Genomic DNA, 6,101 nt, shown 5'->3' with positions numbered 1-6,101 from the left:
TGTCATTCCCATTTGTGCTTTGATCCAAGTCACTGTTTGTGCAATCTGGTTGGGATCTCCTCCTCCTTTCACTGAAATGCACACACACTCTGGGTCTACACACATCATCACTGGATGCAGTGAGGGCTCTCACTGACTTCTGCTATGTCCAGGGCTACCTGGGATCCTTGGCCTTGGGGAGCATCGCTGTGGCTTTCCTGTCCAGAAGTCTGTCTGACACCTTCGATGAAGCCAAGTTCAGGCATGCTGGACTCCTGCAGTGCATGGGACACTTTCCCCCCGTCCATCACAGCACCAAGGGGAAGGTCAACACTGCCATGGAAATCCTTTCTATCCTGGCCCCCAGTGCCAAGCTACTAGGCTGCCTCTTTGCCCCCAGGTGCTACATTATTACTCTTCCCAGGCCTGATAAGAACACCCTGTAAGAGAGAAGGAAGGAAACAATTCCTAGTCAATAAACACTGCAAAGAATCACCTCCTGTCTTTTAAATAGATGACTAACACACACATGAAAATAAATCACCTTCTTTTTTCTTTTTTAAAATAGAGACAGTGGTTCAAAGCTAAATTTATAATTCCTTTCTCAATCCACACAGGTTTTTTCTATATCGTCTGGCATATCAGGAGCACAGCCACCCCAGTCAATAATTCCTGAAACTTTCGGGCTATCTTGGATATTCTGCTCACCAACACCAAACCTATTATTTATTTACATACACTGGGACTTCACTTGACCCTCCACTTCTGAATCAGTTTTGTAGCCTATGCTCTGACAGGTGGTATGGCCGGTCAGGTTGTCCACTGTTTTAACTTTGTCCAAAGAACCTTTAGGCAGCAGCAACAGAAGTTGATGCTTGTCCACAGGTAACATAGTCTTTCACATCCTAATTTGCATACTCTCCAATCTTCTAATTTTCTTAGAGTCTTATTTTTACCTTCTAACTATTCAATTTATCTGGTATTCGTTTTTGCGAAGGTTCTTGGAGGAAGCAACACCACTCCTTTTTAAGAGAGAAAACTGGAGGCAGGTTTGTCACCTGCCCTGAGTAAGTGGGGGCCTGGTGGGGGTTTAGAGACAAAAGTCCTGGCTTTGAGAAGGTCCTACACAATGACAGAGGAATATATGAGCTGAAGATGTCACAAGTGAGGAGGGGACAGAGTCTTGGCTTCCTGGGATCCTTGAATCCTGGGGACTCTGCATCATCGGGGTACCAGTGATGGGAAGTATAAGGTCAGAGACAGCAGAGGGAAGAGCTTGCTGAGAGCCATAGCCCTCCAGCCCCCAGAGGCAGTGGCAGGAGAAGTGGGGTCTGCCCACCATCTGGAGTGACAGGGAGCAGCCTGGACTTGAGGGAGTGGGAGGGAACCTGTGTTTCCAGGACGGGGGAGGATGACCACGTGTTATGTTGAGAGAATTTCATACATAAGTGTTAACCCGTGTGTGTGTTTTCTATGGCTGTTATCGCAAATTACCATAAATGGAGAGGCTAGAAACAACACAAATTCATTATCTTTCAGTTCTGGAGGTTAGAAATCTAACCTAGTTCTCATTTGGGTGGTGCTCCTTTCTGACGGCTCTCTGCGGCAGAGTCCATTTCTTTTCCTCTTGCAGCTTCTAGAGGCTTTCTGTCCTGTTCCCTATCTCCTAGTCACATCTCCCTCTGACTTTCTTCTGCCTTCCACTTTTAAGGACCCTCCTGATTAGATTGGGCTCATACAGGTAATCCAGGATAATTTCCCTATTGCAGGATCCTTATTCACATCTACAGAGTCCCTTTGGCCATTAAGGTGACTAGTTCACAGGCTCTGAGGATTAGAGCATGGATATCTTAGGGTGACAGTGATGTTGCCTTCCACACCCAGTAGCTGAAGAACTGAAATGGCAAAGCAAGAATTCTCAAAAGAATTACAGAAAGCAGCCCCTCTCCCTAGGGCTGGAGGAAGAAGGGAAAGAGGCTGGAAATAGTGAAACTTAGAAGCTCGGACGATGGGCCCCATGGGGCGGGAACCCGGACCTCTGAGAAAGGGGTGCATCTCAGCTGGTGGCGGGGCTTAAAAGGGGGCTCGAGAACAGGTTCTACGAGTGCTGGGAAGCTGCCACCCAGGGGAGGTGGGGGGGAGGCAGCCACTGTCCCTGTGTAGAAACTGATCACATAGTTCCATTTCCTGTGTTGCTTTATACAATTGTCTTCCATTTATGGCCATTGATGGCGGACTTCCACGTACCATGGGGATATGAAGCTTTCCATCCTAATTCGTTCCGGTTTTAAAAAGGAAGCATGTAGAAGTGTTTTTGATGAAAGGATAGGTAGTGAATAATGGAGAAAGGACGATTCTGTGTACTTGCTGTCCCATCAAAAAGACACCCCCAGACAGTGGCTTGAAACACCAGCAGTTATGCGGTTTGCTCCTGAATTTGGGGTGGACGGGCTCGGCTAGGCAGCTCAGCTTGGGGTAGGGGACATCTCCTAAGGTTCCAGCCAGATGGCGGCCAAGGCAGCAGTCACCCAAGACTGTTTTTGTTCACCTGCTCGGGGTCTGGGCTGGGAGACCCAAGCAACTGGATCCCAGAGGAGCTGGGTCTGCTGGGCATCCATCTCTCTCTTCAGTGTCCCCGCATGGTCTCCCCACCTGGCTGCTCGGGGTGGCAACTTCTCACTCAGTGGTGACATGCTCCCAGCCTACGTGTCCTGGAGAACCGGCAGAGGGCATGGGAGCTACTGGAACCCAGCCTCAAAAGGCGAAGGTTGAAGGGGAGGGGCCCCTGCCTCCATGTCTTGCTGGGAAGAGGGAGAAAGAACTGGTGGGTATTTGATAACCACCAACCACCAACCAGGACAGAGAACAACATCATGGGAGGCTGAAAAATCAAGAAATGGAAAAGGTCCCCATCAGTTTGGCAAGCCTTTCTCACTTTGGGTTTACCTGACCTCTCCTTCACTCATTCCCAACCCTCTGCATTCTAGGAAAGCCAAGCCCTTGTCCCTGCCTTTCCATCCTGCTAGGCTGGCCATCCCTCCCTCTGGCAACTTCCTCAAGGTCCAGTTCCATGGTGCCATTGGCCAGGACACAGATCTCCTGTCCTGTCCTGACCACACAGAGGGCAAGTGTCTTCTGGGCTCTTTCTCCAGCAGTGAGCAAGACCCCACTCAGGATGGGACCCATGGGACACAGACAGCCTCCAGTCCCCAAGGTCACCTTTCCTCGGAAGCACTGGCAATGCTCCCTGTGTAAGTACACGGCTCCTCTCCGCCCATCTGTCACCTCTTGCCCCTGGGGATGTCTGCAGCCTGGTACAGACCCTTGGCCAAACGAAATGAAATTCATGAGCTAGTGATGAATAAGGTCCTGCGCTGGTGTCTGGGAAATCTCAGAGACAACCTGTGACTGCTGGTCTGCACCCTTTGGGCCAGGTGTACCAGCTGATGGTCTGCACCTGGTTTCTGACACTGAGCCCGGTGTGGCTGTATGAACAGCATCCCTCTGTATGAAGCAGTGGCTTCCTGAGACCGAGGTCCCATGTGCGTTGATAGTCCCTTGCTTTCTCTTCCGCTGCCACTCCTTTTAGGAAGGTCCCCCCACACCCACACTTCTCATGAGGACTGCAGCAGTTTGGGGGGAAACACTGGCTTCTGAAGGCAGGCCTGGGAGTGACAGTCCAAGGACTGCACAGGGGGTAGCAGGACTGCTAGCCCCTTCTCGAATGTCCTCCCCCCTTCCCCACACAGAGACCAAGTCCCCCCTGCACTGGGCACAGCTGCCCCAGCTCCGGGCCCCGCCGAGGGATCAGCAGCTGGGGGTGCAGTGTGCCCTGCCCCTCAAGACAGAGGTAGGGCCTTGACGCTGCTCTGGGCAGGCTGGCCCCTTCCCAGCCAGCAGAATGAGGGAAGGTGTCAGGGGCTCAGGGAAAAGCCAGGGCAGGACTCCCCTGTCCCCAGCCACGAGCGGCTTTCACCCAAGGTGTCCCCAGACACCGCCAGAACTTCCCAAACACAGAGGCCAGCAGGTCTTACCCCCCCAGTTTTGAGTCCCTGCCACACTCTCCCCCTGGCCTGCCTCGTGGAATGAACGTTTCTTTTTAAAATCGCAGCAGGATGTGAAGGGGAGGCGGGACGTAGCCCCCGGCCTCAGGTGTGTCGTGAACAATGTGCGTAGTTGCTTGAGTCCTGTTCTACACTCAAACCGAACCCTTCCCTCTACGGGCAAGGAGCACCACACCTGGAAGAGGTCATGACATGGGGACCTCCCCAGCACCTGGGTCCCAGCTCTACCTCCTGCCAGCTTTTCCTCCCCTTCCCAGGATGGAAGAACACAGCAACTGTTCTTGCAGACGCCAAACAGGACACAGAAGGGGAAGGACCGGGCCACAGTCACAGAGAGATCAAGGCCTTGGCTGCCCGGCCCCCACCCTATTCCTGCCCTTAGCAAGAGTAATAAAAGCCAGAGCTCCCTTCTGCACAACCCTGGACAAGGCCAACCAGGAGAAGTCCTGATCTGGACCCAGTACCTGATTTTACCCTCACTCTGACCTTGACTGAACTCCGACCTTGACCATCATTCCTTCTAAACTCTCGCCCTCACTCCTATTCTAACCCCTAACCCTAACCTGACACTGACCCTGCTTCTGACTTTAACCTTAATCCCTAACATGGACCTTGACCCAAGTCCTGAACTTATCCCTTCTCCAGTGTCCATCCATCCATCCCTCTGGGAGAGCAGACAGCTGAGGCCAGGTGGCTCTCACTCAGGATCCCCACTAAGGGAGCATTTACTCAACAGCATTGCTGAGACTTCTCCAGCAATCCTCTGCCCACCCCCACCCCACCCCCACTCCCTCTAGTCTTCTCCAAGGCTGCAGTGGGCAAGGGATTTGTCTGGGCCGTGCCCTGGCTTCTAGCACCCTCGGGGGTGATCTGAGTAAGAGGCCTGGTCAGGAGTTGGGGCCCTCTAGTTGTCCCCCAGCTCCCACTCTGGAGTAGCCATGGACTCGGCTTTGCTGGTTTTCTCTTCTCTCTGCCATGGGCGCCTTTCTGGGAGGAGAGCCAGCCCTCCTCAACTGTTCCATGGTCCAGACAGTACCCCACAGGGGTTTCCGGCAAAACCAGAGCCCAAGACTTCGTTCACACTGCCACGCTCAGTGGAACCAGCCAGAGAAAGCTTCAGCCCACCCCAAGGCCCTACGTCATCTGAGGATCTGTGGGTGACCTCCTCCCACCACCAGCTGTCCCCCACCCCTGGGCCTCCAGGAAGGGACTCAGCCTTGGGTTCATGGCTGACTGGGCTTTCTCAGAGCCTCCCTCAGCCCCTCCCTCACAGGCCTTGAGGTCAGCGCTCTGGTTACAGAAAGCACAGCCAAGAATGGTGACGAGATCACTCACAACCCAGGGCACGGTGGCAAGGTGGCCATGGTGGCCACCTTGGGGCCCAGCTTGCCTTCTGGGGCCACATTCCTGCATAAATCTACCCTCTCCCCACACTTTGCCCCTGGACCCCTTCAGAACACAGTCACCCTGCCTACCATTGCACATCTCCTGTTAGCACAGGGGGAGCCTGTCTAGGTCACCCAGTCCAAGCCCCTCGCTGTGGGGATGAGGAACGAGGCTGGACAGGGATGAAGCCACCCCAAGCCCTTGCTCCTGTGTCTCTTAGTCCCACACAAGAACCAGCAGGGGAGCAAAGTCCTCTGCTCCCAAAGGCACCTGAACTCCCCCTGGGCTCCCCCCACCCCCACAGGGTCCCAAACCTGGACAGGGCACAGATGGCCCCACACCCCTGCTGTCCTCCTGCATGCAGGCCCGTGGGCCATAGGTGTGCAGTTTGCTGGCACATGGGACCCGCAGGAGGCGAAGCGAACAAGGCGAGTGCCCTCATCCTGCCCTGTGGCTTGCTCCGGCGTTCCCATGTACCCCACAGAGGCACGGCTGCAGCGGACACCCCCGAGCCCCTGCTTGATTACATACCACCAAGGGGAAGGGCCTGGCCAGAGGCCACCCAGCAGGCCAGGGGGCCCGGACTCTGTTCCGCCTTGCCTCCCGAGAGGCCAGCTCTGCCCTGGGACAGAGTCAGGAAAGAGGCAGGTCCCCAGGAGGCCGCTCGTGGAC

This window comes from Neovison vison, chromosome 6 (assembly GCF_020171115.1).
Source record: "Neovison vison isolate M4711 chromosome 6, ASM_NN_V1, whole genome shotgun sequence".
Lineage (NCBI taxonomy): Eukaryota > Metazoa > Chordata > Mammalia > Carnivora > Mustelidae > Neogale > Neogale vison.
Note: the sequence above shows the minus strand (reverse complement) of the source record.